The sequence below is a fragment of the Heterodontus francisci genome, chromosome 17 (genome assembly GCF_036365525.1).
Source record: "Heterodontus francisci isolate sHetFra1 chromosome 17, sHetFra1.hap1, whole genome shotgun sequence".
Lineage (NCBI taxonomy): Eukaryota > Metazoa > Chordata > Chondrichthyes > Heterodontiformes > Heterodontidae > Heterodontus > Heterodontus francisci.
This window is the reverse complement of record NC_090387.1, coordinates 8,291,809-8,308,575: the sequence shown is the minus strand read 5'-3', so window position 1 is coordinate 8,308,575 and position 16,767 is coordinate 8,291,809. Positions and strand designations below refer to the sequence as shown.

At 46.2% G+C, this 16,767-nt stretch overlaps 1 long non-coding RNA gene across 1 annotated transcript in view; it reads left to right on the top strand.

Moving 5' to 3' along the window:
- Window positions 1-15,748, top strand: part of LOC137379150 (uncharacterized) — a 79,087-nt gene extending 63,339 nt beyond the window's left edge. The window contains exons 3-4 of the long non-coding RNA XR_010976744.1: window positions 3,585-3,820; window positions 12,746-15,748. This is a non-coding gene — a long non-coding RNA (uncharacterized lncRNA). The remainder of the gene's footprint in view (window positions 1-3,584; window positions 3,821-12,745) is intronic.
- Window positions 15,749-16,767: the final 1,019 nt, after the last annotated feature.

Sequence of the window (16,767 nt, the reverse complement as noted above, 5' to 3'; positions counted from 1 at the left end):
AGGCAGGAACCCTCACAACATTTAAGAAGCATTTAGATAAGCACTTGAAACACCATAGCATACAAGGCGACAGGTCAAGTGCTGGAAAATGGGATTAGAATAGTTAGGTGCTTGATGGCCGGCACAGACACGATGGGCCAAAGGGCCTGTTTCTGTGCTGTATAACTCTATGACTCTATTTGTTCATCTTTTCCTTTTATTTCCTCTTCTCTCCTAAAGGTTACATTTTGGTAGGAAGAATGATAAGAAGCAATATAAACTGAATGGTACAATTTTAAAGGAGATGCCAGAACAGAGAGTCCTGGGGGTGTAGTAACACAAATCTTTGCAAGTGGCTAGACAAGCTGTTAAAAAGCGTACGAGATCCTTGGTTTTATAAATAGAGCCCAAAAGCAAGGCAGTTATGCTTTCATTGATTCATACATGGGATGTGGTATCACTGGCGAGGCTGGCATTTATTGCCCATCCCTAATTGCTCTTGAGAAGGTGGTGGTGAGCTGCCTTCTTGAACCGCTGCTGTCCATGTGGGGTAGGTACACCCACAGTGCTGTTAGGAAGGGAGTTCCAGGATTTTGACCCAGCGACAGTGAAGGAACGGCGATATAGTTCCAAGTCAGGATGGTGTGTGACTTGGAGGGGAACTTGCAGGTGGTGGTGTTCACATGCATCTGCTGCCCATATGATAGAGGTCACTGGAAGGTGCTGTTGAAGGAGCCTTGGTGAGTCGCTGCAGTGCATCTTGTAGATGGTACACACTGCAGTCACTGTGCGTTGGTGTTGGTGGGAGTGAATGTTTAAGGTAGATTCGTGGTAATAACACTGAGCTAATAATCCAGAGGGCCAGGTTAATTGCTTAGGGGCATGTGTTCAGCAGCTGGTGGAATTTAAATTCAATTCATTAACAAAAATCTGGAATTGAAAGCTACTCTCAGTAATGGTGCTGTGAAACTATCATAACTTGTCATAAAAACCCATCTGTTCACTAATGCCCTTTAGGGAAGGAAATCTGTTGTCCTTACCTGGTCTGGCCTCCATGTGACTCCAGACCCACAGCAATGTGGTTCTCTCTGAAAGGTCCCAGCAAGCCACTCAGTTGTCAAGGGCAATAGGGATGGACAATAAATGCTGGTTTTGCCCACATCCCATGAGAGGATAAAAAGATGGGGTTACAATCAAGTGGGCTGGTTTGTTTTGTATGGTGTTGAGCTTCATGAGTATTGTTGGAGCCACACCCATCCAGGCAAGTGGAGAGTATTCCATCACAACCCTGACTTGTGCCTTGTAGATGGTGGACAGGCTTTGGGGAGTCAGGAGGTGAGTTACTCGTCGCAGAACTCCCAACCTCTGAAATGTTCTTGCTTGTAGCCACATTATTGATATGCCTGGTCCAGTTAAGCTGAATTAATGCTTCGGCCTCAGATGGAGCACTCTGCCCAATTCGGGGTACCATACTTTACAGTGGATGTCGAGGCCTTGGAGAGGAGATTTACTATAATGGCACCAGGGATGAGGGCCTTAGTACCATGGAGAGACCAGAGAAGCTGGGATTGTTCTTCTTAGAGCAGATAGGGCTAAGGGGAGATTTTGCTGGGCTATTTAACTGTTTTCGGCCTTACCCCCCCCACCCCTCCCGCCCCCCCCCAATACCCTCCCCCACCTCCCCATAAGTTTTGGGCTGAAGAATTTATGTGCCTGACATGGGATTGTTTGCTGCTGGCACTGGATACCAGAATTAAGGTGGAATTTAATTCCCCAGCATCAACATCTATCAACGTGTACAGCACAAGATTCACAGAAAAAAACAAAAGTATTGCAGGTTACTTTGTAAAGAGCAATATTGTTCTTGGGTGAGCTTGTCTATTTGGCCATGATTTTTATTGTGGAGAAATTCCAGAAGAGTTCTGGTTGGGAAAACCTGGAAGTCCGTGTGGAGTTTTAAACATGTGTGCTATTTTCTTAAGAGGGTTCCCCTGTCCAGAAGCCAGGCTTGGCTACCTGTTGGCTGTAGGACAGTGCAGCAGAGGCCACAGCCCAGGGATGAGTTGGGAGTTTGCTGCTGGGATAGAGATCACAAGGGGAGGGGGTGTGCAGTGTGGTTTGGAGGGTCTGGGGAGATCGTGGGGGTCAGAGATGGGGAGTTTGGGAGGGCAGGTTCAATGATTGCATGGGGGTCAGTAATTGCAGGGGTGTGGGAGATTGCGGGATTTGGGTCGGTGATCATGGTGGGGAGTCGGTTATCACAGGTGGGGTCCAATCATGGTGGAGGAGGGCCTCATTATGCGGAGTAATAAACAGGTTAGTGTGAGCGGGGGGCAGAAAGAAGCTGCAAGCAGTGCTGGCAAAGTACATACATCTTCCATCCAGCAATCCTTGTGTCCCTTTAGCTGCTGAATTTTCTGAGGTCCAGGAAACCTGGTCAGCCTAGATTAAACTTGGATGAGGCTTAAAATCTAAGGCACACAGCCGTATTAAAATATTTTAAAAAGCCACCCGCCTCCTGTGAACAGATCGGTCCCCTACGCACCGTTAAAACCAGAAATGGAGAGATTCAGGGCAAGTTAGGCTTATGTCTGAGACATCTAAATGTTTAACATCCCACACATCTTGGAGGGTTAAAACCTCCCCTTTTTTGAGTTTAAAATGGTAATTGCAAGCGATTTAATAATTTTGCAGATGCTGGCACATTCCCCACTCAGGTACTGATACCTGTGAAAATCTACTATTACGACCATGTGAGAAAGAGGTCTAGGGTTCCCTTTCAGCCTTCACCTGGTCTTACTGGACAGGGTTTATTTTTAAACATACTGTGTTTTTAGCTCTCCCTTGGTGAATCCTTGTTCACCACCTTCCAATCATAAGGCAAAGAAACCAGCACAAACAGGCTTTCTTATGTTTAAAGAAGAAAAGTTGCAATTTATTAAACATAAGCTCTAATTTGGTTAACACCTACGGATACACAACGTGCCCACGCTAATATGTATACATGATGCACACGTGCAAATAGAGTCAGAAAAGAGCAGAAGGAAAATAAAGTCGAAAAGTTGGAGGCAATATCTGAAGAGTTGTTGTTATGGTTCTTCGAGCTCACTGTAGAGTCCTTGATTGTAGGTAGATCTTGCTTTCGTTGGGGCCCAATATTCTTTTTAAACCTTGTTCGCTGTAGGAGACTTTTCTCTTTTGGGATTCATGTGTCTTCAGTGGATTCAGAGGCTTGTGAGAAAGAGATGGGAGCAGATAGGAGAGAGAGATCTTCTCAGTCCAGGAGCAAACAGACACATGGAGTTCAAACTGATTGTAAAATTCAGAAAACCCCAGGTTGCCAAGCAAGCTGGTCTGACCACGTCTTGGATTGTATCACTTTAGCAGTCTCTGGAATGCTCCTCTTGCACACAATATCTGCTGATCAAGGTCCATTGTGGGTTGAATGAGTCAGGGGTGGCTGCTTTGTCCTTCCAAATACTGTCTGTTAATATGCAAATGTCTTTTCCAGCCATGGCTGATCTGTTTAACAAGTCCTTTCTTCACTCCAGTAACAGTATAAAATCAATGTTCATGACAAAATTAATGTGCCTCATTCTTGGCAGGTGGGGGCCTAGCATGACACTACATTACACTGACAATGCCGAGTTTATCCTTTTATCCTCTTACCTTCCGGGAGCGGATCGGATCTGTGGGGAGAATGCCGACAGCGGAGCCTATAAATCGAACCCCAGGATCGAGGCCCAGTCTCTTATCTTCCGGGAGAGCAGTCCAGGCATGCCAGAGTTTGAAAAAAAAAGTCAACAGTGACATCACAGAAAAGCTGCAAGGTGATTGGTTGGTGAGTAACTGCTGCTAGGGAATAGCTCTAAATAGCTGGCTTAGTAACTTAAGGTAAGAAAGGTCTACCGTTCATTTTCATATATAGTAAGTAGTGTTTTTTAAGGAGTTCTGTAGTAACAAGGACCAGAGAAGAAGGGCCCTAGAGGAATTGATATTATTTGATATTAAGCATTTTCCAAAAGGTTTAATTTAAAGAGTTAAGTCATGGCAGGAGAGCTCAAAGACATGGTGTGCTCCTCGTGCTCCATGTCGGAAGCCGGGAACAATACCAGTGCCCGGGACCACCATGTGTGCAGGAAGTGTCTCCAGCTGCAGCTTCTGGAAGCCCAGATTTTGGAGCTGGAGCGGCGGCTGGGGACACTGTGGAGCATCTGCGAGGCGGAGAGTATCGTGGATAGCACATATAGAGAGGTGGTCACACCACAGGCTCAGATTCCACAAGCAGGAAGGGAATGGGTGACCACCAGGCAGAGCAAGAGGACTAGGCAGGCAGTGCAGGAATCTCCTGTGGCTATTCCCCTGCAAAACAGATATACTGATCTGGATACTGTTGGGGGAATGGCCTCTCAGGGGAAAGCAGCAACAGCCCAATTCATTGCACCATGGTTGGCTCTGTTGCACAGGGGAGGAGTAAAAAGTGTGGGAATGTAATAGTTATAGGGGATTCAATTGTAAGGGAATAGATAGATGTTTCTGTGGCTGCAAAAGAGACTCCAGGATGGTATGTTGCCTCCCTGGTGCTAGGGTCAAGGATGTCTCAGAGCTGTTACAGGACATTCTGAAGGGGGAGGGTGAACAGCCAGTGGTCGTGGTACACATTGGTACAAACGACATAGGTCAAAAAAGGGATGAGGTCCTAAAAGCAGAATATAGGGAGCTAGGAAGGAAGTTGAAAAATGGGACCTCAAAGGTAGTAATCTCAGGATTACTATCAGTGCCACGTGCAAGTCAGAGTAGAAATAGCAGAATATATCGGATGAATACATGGCTGAAGAGATGGTGTGAGGGGGAGGGTTTTAGATTCCTGGGACATTGGGACCGGTTCTGGGGGAAGTGGGACCAGTACAAACTGGACAGGTTACACCTGGGTAGGACCGGGACTGATGTCCTCGGGGGAGTATTTGCTAGAGTGGTTGGGGAGGGTTTAAACTAAAATGGCAGGGGGATGGGAACTTTGCAAGGAGTCAGAGGGTGGAGGATCAAAGACAAGAACAAAAGACAGTAAGGGGAATAAAAAAAGTGACAGGCAGAGAAATCAAGGGCCAGAATCAATACACACTACTGAGCCAGCGGCGCTTGAGATGGCTTGGCCATGTGAGCCGCATGGAAGATGGCAGGATCCCCAAAGACACATTGTACAGTGAGCTCGCCACTGGTATCAGACCCACCGGCCTTCCATGTCTCCGCTTTAAAGACGTCTGCAAACGCGACATGAAGTCCTGTGACATTGATCACAAGTCGTAGGAGTCAGTTGCCAGCGTTCGACAGAGCTGGCGGGCAGCCATAAAGGCAGGGCTAAAGTGTGGCGAGTCGAAGAGACTTAGCAGTTGGCAAGAAAAAAGACAAAAGTGCAAGGGGAGAGCCAACTGTGTAAAAGCCTCGACAAACAAATTTTTCTGCAGCACCTGTGGAAGAGCCTGTCACTCTAGAATTGGCCTTTATAGCCACTCCAGGCGCTGCTCCACACACCACTGGCCACCTCCAGGCGCTTACCTATTGTCTCTCGAGATAAGGAGGCCAAAGAAGAAATCTGCATATAGATTGGGAAAATCAAATTAGTCACAATACCGCAGAGGAGGAACTCATGGAATGTATACGGGATGGTTTTCTGGACCAATACATTGAGGAACCAACTAGAGAACAGGCCATCCTAGACTGGGTATTGTGTAATGAGAGAGGAATAATTGACAATCCAGTTGTGCGAGACCCCTCGGGGATGAGCGACAATAATATGATAGAATACTTCATCAAGATGGAGAGTGGGATAGTTGATTGTGAGACGAGGGTCCTGAATCTTAATAAAGGAAACTACGAAGGCATGAGACGTGAGTTGGCTATGATGGATTGGGAAATGTTACTTAAAGGGATGGATAGGCAATGGCAAACATTCAAAGAGTGCATGAATGAACTGCAACAATTGTTTATTCCTGTCTGGCACAAAAGTAAAACGGGAAAGGTAGCCAAACCATGGCTTGCAAGGGAAATTAGAGATCGCATTAGATCCAAGGAAGAGGCGTATAAATTTGCCAGGAAAAGCAACCGACCTGAGGATTGGGAGCAGTTTAGAATTCAGCAAAGGAGGACCAAGGGACTGATTAAGAAGGGGAAAATAGAGTACGAGAGTAAGCTTGCGGGGAACATAAAAACTGACTGTAAAAACTTCTCTCGGTATGTGAGGAGAAAAAGATTGGTGAAGACAAATGTAGATCCCTTACAGTCAGAAACAGGGGAATTTATTATGGGGAACAAAGAAATGGCTGACCAACTAAATGCATACTTTGGTTCTGTCTTCACAAAGGAGGACACAAATAGCATAGCAGAAATGTTGGGGAACACAGGATTTATTGAGAGGGATGAACTGAAGGAAATCAGTATTGGTAGAGAAATGGTGTTGGGGAAATTGATGGGATTGGAGGCTGATAAATCCCCAAGGCCTGATGGTATGTATCCCAGAGTACTTAAGGAAGTGGCCCTAGAAATAGTGGATGCATTGGTGGTCATCTTCCAAGATTCTATGGACTCTGGAACAGTTCCTACAGATTGGAGGGTAGCTAATGTAACCTCACTATTTAAAAAGGGAGGCAGAGAAAAAACAGGGAATTATAGACCAGTCGGCCTGATGTCGGTAGTGGGAAAAATTCTAGAGTCCATGATCAAATATTTTATAGCAGAGCATTTAGAGAACAGTGGTAGAATCGAACAGAGTCAGCATGGATTACAAAAGGGAAATCATGCTTGACAAATCTACTCGAATTCTTCGAGGATATAACGAGTAGAGTTGATGAGGGGGAGCCAGTGGATGTGGTTTATTTGGAATGTTAGAAGGCTTTCGACAGAGTCCCACATAAGAGATTAGCGTGTAAAATTAAAGTGCATGGGATTGGGGGTAGTGTATTGTGATGGATAGAAAATTGTTTGGCAGACAGGAAACGAAGAGTAGGAATAAATGGGTCTTTTTCCGAATGGCAAGCAGTGACTGGTGGGGTACCGCAGGGATCGGTGCTAGGACCCCAGCTATTCACAATATACATTAATGATTAAGATGAGGGAACTAAATGTAATATCTCCAAATTTTCAGATGACATAAAACTGGGTGGGAGGGTGAGTTGTGAGGATGATGCAGAGAGGCTTCAGGGTGATTTGGACAAGTTGACTGAGTTGGCAAATGCATGGCAGATGCAGTATAATGTGGATAAATGTGAGGTTATCCACTTTGGTTGCAAAAACAGGAAGGCAGATTATTATCTGAACGGCTATAAACTGAGAGAGGGGAATATGCAGCGAGACCTGGGTGTTCTCGTACACCAGTCGCTGAAGGTAAGCATGCAGCTGCAACAGGCGGTAAAAAAGGCAAATGGTATGTTGGCCTTCTTAGGGAGAGGATTCGAGTACAGGAGCAGGGATGTCTTGCTGCAATTATACAGGGCCTTGGTGAGGCCATATTTGGAATAGTGTGTGCAGTTTTGGTCTCCTTATCTGAGGAAGGATGTTCTTGCTATAGAGAGAGTGCAGCGAAGGTTTACAAGATTGATTCCTGGCATGGTGGGACTGACGTATGAGGAGAGGTTGAGTCGGTTAGGATTATATTCGCTGGAGTTCAGAAGAGTGAAGGGGAATCTCACAGAAACCTATAAAAATCTAACAGGACTTGACAGGGTAGATGCAGGAAGGATGTTCCCGATGATGGGGGAGTCCAGAACCAGGGGTCATAGTCTAAGGATACGGGGTAAACCTTTCAGGACTGAGATGAGGAGAAATTACTTCACCCAGAGAGTGGTGAGCCTGTGGAAGTTGCTACCACAGAAAGCAGTTGAGGCCAGAACATTGTATGTTTTCAAGAAGGAGTTAGATATAGCTCTTGGGGCGAAAGGGATCAAAGGAAATGGGGAGAAAGCGGGAACAGGTTACTAAGTTGGATGATCAGTCCTGATCATAATGAATGGCCGAGCAGGCTCGAAGGGCTGAATGGCCTACTCCTGCTCCTATTTTCTATGTTTCTATGTTTAGTACAAAGAATGGTTTTAACAAAGGTCATTGTCAGCAATTTGGGATATCCTTTCTATCTGAGGTGATGTTACTCGGAAACAATCTTATCTGAAGACACCTGTTTCAAAAAAGAAGAAATGATCGAATAGGCAGATGAGACAGGAGAGGGAGATCAAATCTATTTTTCTTCTTGAAGGTACTTTTATTTCATTCTGATTTTCATTACTTTCAAATTTTCAATTGACCTCCAAACTTTTTTGCAGGGAAGACTTCCAGATTTCCACTATACTTTGTGTGAAGATATGCTTCCTGGTGTTCTCCCTGCATGGCTCCTTATTCTGGGCCCCCCACCAGAGGGAAATAGTTTCTGTCCATCTACCTTATCAAATCCTTTAATAACAACAGCAACTTATATTTATATAGCACCTTCAACAAAACAAAACGTCCCAAGGCGCTTCACAGTAACGTTATAAAAAAAAAATGACACCGAGCCACATAAGGAGATATTAGGTCAGATGACCAAAAGTTTGGTCAAAGAGGTAGAGTTTAGGGAGCATCTTAAAGGAGGAAAGGAAGGTGGAGGTGGTCACTGTCAGTACTGCACTATGCCCTGGAACCAGGCCCAGCCGGGACAACTGGGAAGTGAAGCAGGGTCACTGGGGCCCGTCAAGCAGGCCCTGGCAATGGTGGGGGGGGGGGCGGGCTGGTGGAGAGTGGTGGGGTGCAGGCGGGGAGTATGGCTGTTGAGTACAGGGGGAGGGGGGTCCTGGGAGCTGGGCTGTTTGCTGCCGGGAGCCCATCATGGACCACAGATTGTCTACAGAGAAGGGCCCCTCACCAAGCCAGCGGGGAGTTTGCCTCATTTTACTGGGCATCCTCCCTGTGTGGCGGAGGGATGCCACCCACCCCCCGAACCCCGACCACTGGCCTTAAGTCAGCGGCAGGGTGAAGAGGTCCATAAGTGACTAATGGCCTCTTAAGGGCCTCAATTGGCCTCTGGGCAGGAAAGCCATCTTTGGCAGATCCCACGCGCCCCCCCCCCCCCCACTAAAAAAGACGATGGGACCACCTTAACCCTCAGTTGAGGGAAAAGGAAGACATATCAGATTTGCCAGTATGGAAGGTTGCATTGTCAGACAGAGGCAGAGAAATTGTGAGAATAAAATAGAGTCCTTACAGGAAGCAGGATGTGGGGAAGTGTAGCGAAGGTATCTGTGGGACTTATTGTGCTTGTAGTGAATACTGGCTGATAGCCATTCCCCAGAAATGGAGACAGAGAGTTGAGGAAGGGAAAGGAAGAGTTGGAGATGTGAAGGAGTGAGAAGGGTGAACATTGTAAGCAAAGTTGATAACATTTTCTAGTTCGGTTCGAGAGCAGGAAATGGCATCGATGCAGTCCTCAAGCTACCAGGAAATTCTGTTTCTCTCTCCACAGACGCTGCCAGACATGATGAGTTTTTCCAGCATTTTTTGTTTTTATTTCAGACTTCCAGCATTTGCAGTATTTTGCTTTTGTTGAATGAGATAATGATGCTGGCTGAGGGAAACATACTGGCCAGGATACTGGGGAGAATTCCCCCGTTCTGCTTCAAAATAATGCCCGTGGAACCTGTTACATCCACCTGAGAGGGCAGAAGGGGCCTCAGTTTAACATCTCATTCAAAAGATGGCACCTTCAACAGTGCAGCACTCCCTCAGTACTGCACTAAGAGTGTCAGCCAGGATTTTGTGCTCAGGTCTCTGGAGTGGGGCTCAAACGTACGACTCTCTGAAGTAAGAGTGCTCCCCACAGAGTCATGGCTGATTCCTTAATTTAAATAAAACAGATGGGGAAAAGAAAGGCTTTCCCCTACATGGTCTGGGTAACCCAGCCATGAATGCACTAATTATGAACAGGCTATGATTGGAGCTGCATTTAGAGTCATTTATGGCATAGAAGGAGGTCATTTGTCCCATTGAATCCATGCTGGCTCTCTCCAGAGCAACCCAGTCAGTCCCAGTCCCCCACTCAACCTCCATATCATACAGCACTGAAACAGACCCTTCGGCCCACCGAGTCTGTGCTGACCATCAACCACCCATTTATACTAATCCTACATTAATCCCATGTCCCCTATCACATCCCCATCTTCCCTCAATTCTCCTACCTATACTAGGGGCAATTTTACAATGGCCAATTTCCCTATCAGCCTGCAAGTCTTTGGCTGTGGGAGGAAACCAGAGCACCTGGCAGAAACCTACACAGTCACAGGGAGAACTTGCAAACTCCACACAGGCAGTACCCAGAACTGAATCCAGGTTACTGGAGCTATGAGGCTGTGGTGCTAACCACTGCGCCACTGTGCCGCAAGTTTATTTCCTTCAAGTGTCTATCCAATTTCCTTTTGAAATCATTCATTGACTCTGCTTCCACCACCTCGTGGGCAGCGAGTTCCAGCTCATTACCAGTCACTGTGTAAAAAATTTCTTCACATTCCCCTGCATTTCTTGCCCAAAACCTTCAATCTGTGCCCCCTAGTCCTTTTACCATCAGTTCATGGGAACAATTTTTCCTTGTCTAACTTATCTAAACCTGTCTTGATCTTGTACACATCTATTAAATCTCCTCTCAATCTCCTTTGTTCTCAGAAGAACACCAGCTTTGCCAACCTAACCTTGTAATTAAAGTCCCATATCCCTGGAACCATTCTGGTAAATCTCTTCTGCACCCTCTCAAGGACCCTCACATCCTTCAATCGGGGCCTAACCAGAGCTTTATAAATGTTCAGCATAACTTCCCTGCTTTTGTACTCAATGCCTCTATTTATAAAGCCTAAGATCCCATGTGCTTTACTATCCACTCTCTCAATATATCCTGCCACCTTCAAAGACCAATGCACATGAGCCCCCCCAGATCTCTCTGTTCCTGCACACTCTTTAGAACTGTGCCCATTAAGTCTATATTGTCTCAGCCTATTCCTTCTGCCAAAATGCATCACCTCACACTTATCAGTATTAAGTTCCATCTGTCACCTCGCTGCTCATTTTGCTAGCTATCTATGCCCTGCTGCAGGTCGTTCATATCATCCTCACTGTTCCACTGCCACTGGAACGCACTGCCTGAACTGGATTGCACTGCCTGAAGAGGTGGTAGAGGCAGGAACCCTCACAACATTTAAGAAGTATTTAGATGAGCACTTGAGCATACAAGGCTACGAGCCAAGTGCTGGAAAATGGGATGAGAGTAGTTAGGTGCTTGATGGCTGGCACAGACACGATGGGCCGAAGGGCCTGTTTCTGCGCTGAATAACTCTACGACTCTATCACTCTATGACTTCCAACTTTGGTATGGTGAGCAAATTTTGAGAGCCCACTCTGTATTCCAAGATCAAAGTCATTTATATGTAACAAAAATAGCAGTGGCCCTATCACTGACTCTTGGGGAACACCACTGTCTACCATCCTCCAGACTGAAAAACAAACATCGACCATGACTCGCTGCTTTCTGTCCTTAAGCTTTTGTCATTAGTTTCACGCTGTCCTGATGCCACAGTCCCTGACAGTTCTAGGCTTTGTATTGACGGGGGCAGCAACATCAGAGTAAGATCATCGTAATCACCAGGACCTGATAGATGGAAAAGTGGTTCATTGTTTTAAGAGAGGTCCCTCCCTGACTGTGGGGAGTCAGTTCCAGAGGAGTCGCAGCCTGAAATCAGCTCTTGTCAAACACAGCGTACAGTGAAAGTACTTCCCTGCAATTCCCACACGTCATCAGGAGACTTTTACACTCGAGACATGAGGTGAGACAGCTGCTGTGACAAGATAACCGTACCTGTCTGTAAACCTGACTGATGGAATCCAGTCTCTCTCTCTCTCACCTTCTCCCTCAACTTAGGTCACTGAAGGAGCTGTCAGTTTATTTTATTTTACTTTATTTTATTTAGAGATACAGCACTGAAACAGGCCCTTCGGCCCACTGAGTCTGTGCCGACCAACAACCACCCATTTATACTAATCCTACATTAATCCCATATTCCCTACCACATCCCCACCATTCTCCTACCACCTACCTACACTAGGGGCAATTTACAATGGCCAATTTACCTATCAACCTGCAAGTCTTTGGCTGTGGGAGGAAACCGGAGCACCCGGCAGAAACTCACGCATTCACAGGGAGAGCTTGCAAACTCCGCACAGGCAGTACCCAGAATCGAACCCGGGTCGCTGGAGCTGTGAGGCTGCGGTGCTAACCACTGCACCACTGTTCCTTGAACCAAATCCTATGAAACAATACGGGACAAGGCAACAGCTAAGAACTATTTTTATACGCCTATCTAGTTAGGATGATGCACATCAAAGAATGACAAAGAATATTACAGTATAGAAAGAGGCCCTTCGGCCCACGGGCCTATGCTGGTGTTTATGCTCCAATGAGTCTTCTCCCACCCTACTTCGTCTCACCCTATCAACATATTCTTCTATTCCTTTCTCCCTCATGTGTTTATCCAGCTTCCCTTTAAATGCATCCATACAATTCACCTCAGCTACTCTGTGGAATAGTGAGTTCCATATTCTCACCGTGCTCTGTGTAAAGAGGTTTTGCTGCAATCCAACATTAGATTACCACACTGTTTTCAAATTGCTCTGCCTGTTAATTACTTCTGTTAATTACAAAGCTTCAGTTTTTCAAAGCAATCTTTGTATCAACCTCATTTTCCACATTATTTCTTTTTTATAGTGTCCCAACTACACCAGTGACACATGGAATTGCTACAGAGGAAAGAGAGCAACAAAGAACAAAGAACAAAGAACAGTACAGCACAGGAACAGGCCATTCAGTCCTCCAAGCCTGTGCCGATCATGATGTCTGTCTAAACTAAAACCTTCTGCACTTCCGGGGACCGTATCCCTCTATTCCCAACCTATTCATGTATTTGTCAAGATGCCTCTTAAACGTCGCTATCGTACCTGCTTCCACCACCTCCCCCGGCAGCAAGTTCCAGGCACTCACCACCCTCTGTGTAAAGAACTTGCCTCGCACATCCCCTCGAAACTTTGGCCCTCGCACCTTGAACCTATGTCCCCTCCGCCAGCTAGGCTGTTGAACGCCATTTACTCAGTGAGCGGAAAGCGTTTGTTTTTTAACAGAGGGAATAGAGGTATTACGGCATCGTGTTAAGCCAGCAAACAGCAGTCTCCTTCCAGCAGCACTTTGATTTGGTACACTTGTCCACAATCTGTCTAAGAGATCGTCATTGACTTTGGGGCAAGTTCAGAAGGGTCTCAAGTTGTTTGCAAGAGACAGAGTGAGGCAGGAAGTGATCCCGTAACATGGAGTGAGCGGCGGAAGGCAGAGCGAATGCAACATTGACGTACATTGGTTCAGTGGAGCAGTTTATTGGAGGACCTGGAGAGGGAAGATCAGGAAAATACGGACTGTAGAAACTGCTGTGCCGATAATTATCTAAAGCTACTGAATAGGTTTTAACCACACGTTCCCCCTTACCCCTTATCGGAACAAGTGGAAAATATATACCGCAGGAATTATCCAGAATGTGGGGGAGACCAAAACTGGGGGCCATCAATATAAGATCGTCACCAATAAATCCAATAGTGAATTCAGGAGAAACATCTTTACCAAGGGCGTGGTGAAAATGTGAAACTTGCTACCACAGGGAGTGGTTGAGACGAATAGCATTGATGCATTTCAGGGGAAGCAGGATAAACACATGAAGGAGAAAGGAATAGAAGGATATTTTGATGGATTTCGAAGTAGGATGGAAGGAGGCTCATTTGGAGCATAAATGCCGCATAGACCAGTTGGGCCGAATGGCCTGTTTCTGTGCTGTAGACTTTATTGGTTGGCTTTTATCCATCCCTTGGAGATGGGCTAGGAAGCAGGGATGAGGGGGAGGGGGGCAGACAAAATGGCTTAGGGTAGCGTCAGGCGGCATTGTCCTGCTCCCATGCCCTTTCATCTGTGGCGGGCACTGTGGTGGATGGGAAGTCCAGTGGGAGGTCAATTGCCACTTAAGTGGCCCATTAGCTGCCACTTAAGGGTCACTTCCCATCTCCGCTAGCATTTCGCCAGTGTTGGAGGGGCTGCATGGAGACACTGCCAGGTGAAACCCACAAAGACCCCTCTCCCTGCTGAAAGACAGCCCCCTCTGCCCAGATACCCTCACTAATCACCACCTCCACCCCCCCCCCCACCACCACAACCTTGCTGGCCCTGGCAAAGCTAATGCCATTCACCTGTCCCCTGGGGCCTCCTGAAGTCCCAGCAGTGGCCACCGCTCCTGGTGCCGCCCTGGTACCGCTCCTGGTGCCGCCCTGGTACCGCTCCTGGTGCCGCTGCTGGGACTGCTGAGCTGTTGCTCCTCTGATTGGCGGACGACACTTGTGAGCACAGTCACGATGGCCTGCTGTTGAATTCGGCCAGGGGTCCGATAAAGGGCAGAGGCAGGGCCGCAACCCACCCGCCTTTCGGCCCGTTGTTGGGGCACCAGTTCCCGAAATAAAACCCAGCCCTTTGTGAATATTCATCTTGTACAGTCCAGTTCTGTAATTTTGAGAAATGGAAGTTGGACAGATAAAGTGCCGTTTTTTCATGTTGCTAGAATTGTTTTTTTAAAAGGCTTGTGTCTTTTTAAAATTTGTTCCAGGGATGTGGGTGCCGCTTACAAGCCCCGCATTGATTTTCCATTCCCTAGCTTCCCTGTGGAGGTGTTGCTGGGTCTTCTTTCTTTGTTGCTGTTTTACAACTGAAGGGTTTTCTGGATCACTTCAGAAGAAGAAAGAACTTTCATTTATATAGCGCTTTTCACAACCTCAGGACTTCCCAAAGTGCTTCACAGCCAATGAAGCATTTTTGGACTGTTGTAAAGTAGGAAATGCAGCAACTAATTTCTGCACAGCAAGCTCCCACAAACATCCATAAGATAATAAATTTGCTTGTTTTTTGAGGAAACCTGGAAGGATTCCCCTGCTCATCTTTGAGACAGAGCCGTGGGATCTTTTCTTTGCAGCTGAGAGAGCAGATGGCGCCTTAGTTTACCGTCTCATTCGTAAAGTCGGCACCTCTGACAGAGCAGCTCTGGGAGATGTCAAGCTAGGTTATGGGCTCAAGTTCCTGGAATGGGACATTAACCCACAACCTTCTTGAATCAGAGGTGAAGTGCTACCGCTGTGTCACGATGAATATGGTGTAGGCACCAAATCAGGAGAGGGTTGAGCTCAGCAACAAAAACAACTTTAGTCAGATACTTAGTCAAACATCCACCCTATCCACCTTTATACGTTGCATCTTCTGGGTGAAAAGGGTTTGGACTGCACTGTCTGATGGGGTGGTGGCTATAGATTCACTAGGAGCTCTCGAAAGAGAATTGGATTAATACTTGAAGGAAAAAAATTGCAGGAATACAGGAAAGAGTGGGGAGTGGGACTAACTCGGTAGCTCTTAAGAGCTGGCGCAGGCTCAATAGGCTGAATGGCTTCCTTCTGTATTCTATGATTCTGTGATACTTTAAGTATTGGCGGTTGGTCAGCACTTGTCAAACTGAGATGTGAGAGAGTTAAAAAAAAAACAGCAAAAGAAAATATCAGTCTCTAATTTTCTAGCGTCTCAGAGTAAACATGCATGGCCCTTCAGCTCTCAGCCTGTTATAATGAGACACTTACAACAAAGGACTTTGTTGCAGGAAGATTTGACCGCACAACCCAATGTTCCACACTGTTAAATGCATTTTATTCTTGTACCTTGTCTGGGTTTTGATAAGTGATTTTAGAAAATAAATGCATCTTCTTTTCATAATGGTGTTTAGTTAATGGTTGTGGCAGGATTGCAGGTTGCGAGACTAGTTACTGAATGATGCTGACAGTCTATTAGCACTATGACAAAGAAAGAAAGAATGAATTTGCATTTATATAGAGCCTTTCATGACCTCAGGATGTCCCAAAGTGCTTTGCTGCCAATGAAGTACTTTTGAAGTGTAGTCACTGTTGTAACGAAGGGAAATTGTGCACAGAGAGGATGTGTGGCTTGGCTATTTCTTCAGATAACTCAGCGACGTAGCAGACAAAAATCATTTGGCCATCGGAATTGGGGGAAGGGGCATATGTAGGAGCATTTGATTTTTAATCTCAACAGTTGGGAGCCAGATTTTTTTCTGTTTCTTTTCAACGATCAGAGTTACTGAGAGGACAATTGTGATTGTACGCTATACTGTTCAAAACCAGTTGATAGGCACTTCAGTTTAATACAGTATAGCATCATTCACATGTCCCGTGGTTTTAATACTTTGGGATCTTCGCCCAACTGTTAGTCTGAGTTGGGAATATTTGTGTTTGTCTGCTTAACACTGTGTACTGGAGGCTTTGTTATATCCCGAAACGCTACCTGCACCGCATTACACTGAAAGCTACTTTCACATTGTCCCTGTGCCAGCCAACACCAACCTTGACCTAAAGTCAGCAAATGTTTCAAAACTGACCGCTAGGAAGACCCATTTATTTTTCACTCTGGGTTTTAATTGTTTCTTCCTGCACGTGGGTGAAATTTATGTCTGGAATCCCCTCCCTAAACCTCTCCACCTCGACCTCTCTGTCCTCCTTTTATACGCTCCTTAAAAGCTATCTCTTTGACCAAGCTTTTGGTCACAGAATCACAGTATCGTTACAATGCAGAAGGAGGCCATTTGGCCCATCGTGTCTGTACTGGCTCTCCGAAAGAGCAATTCCCTCAGTCCCATTCCCCTGCGT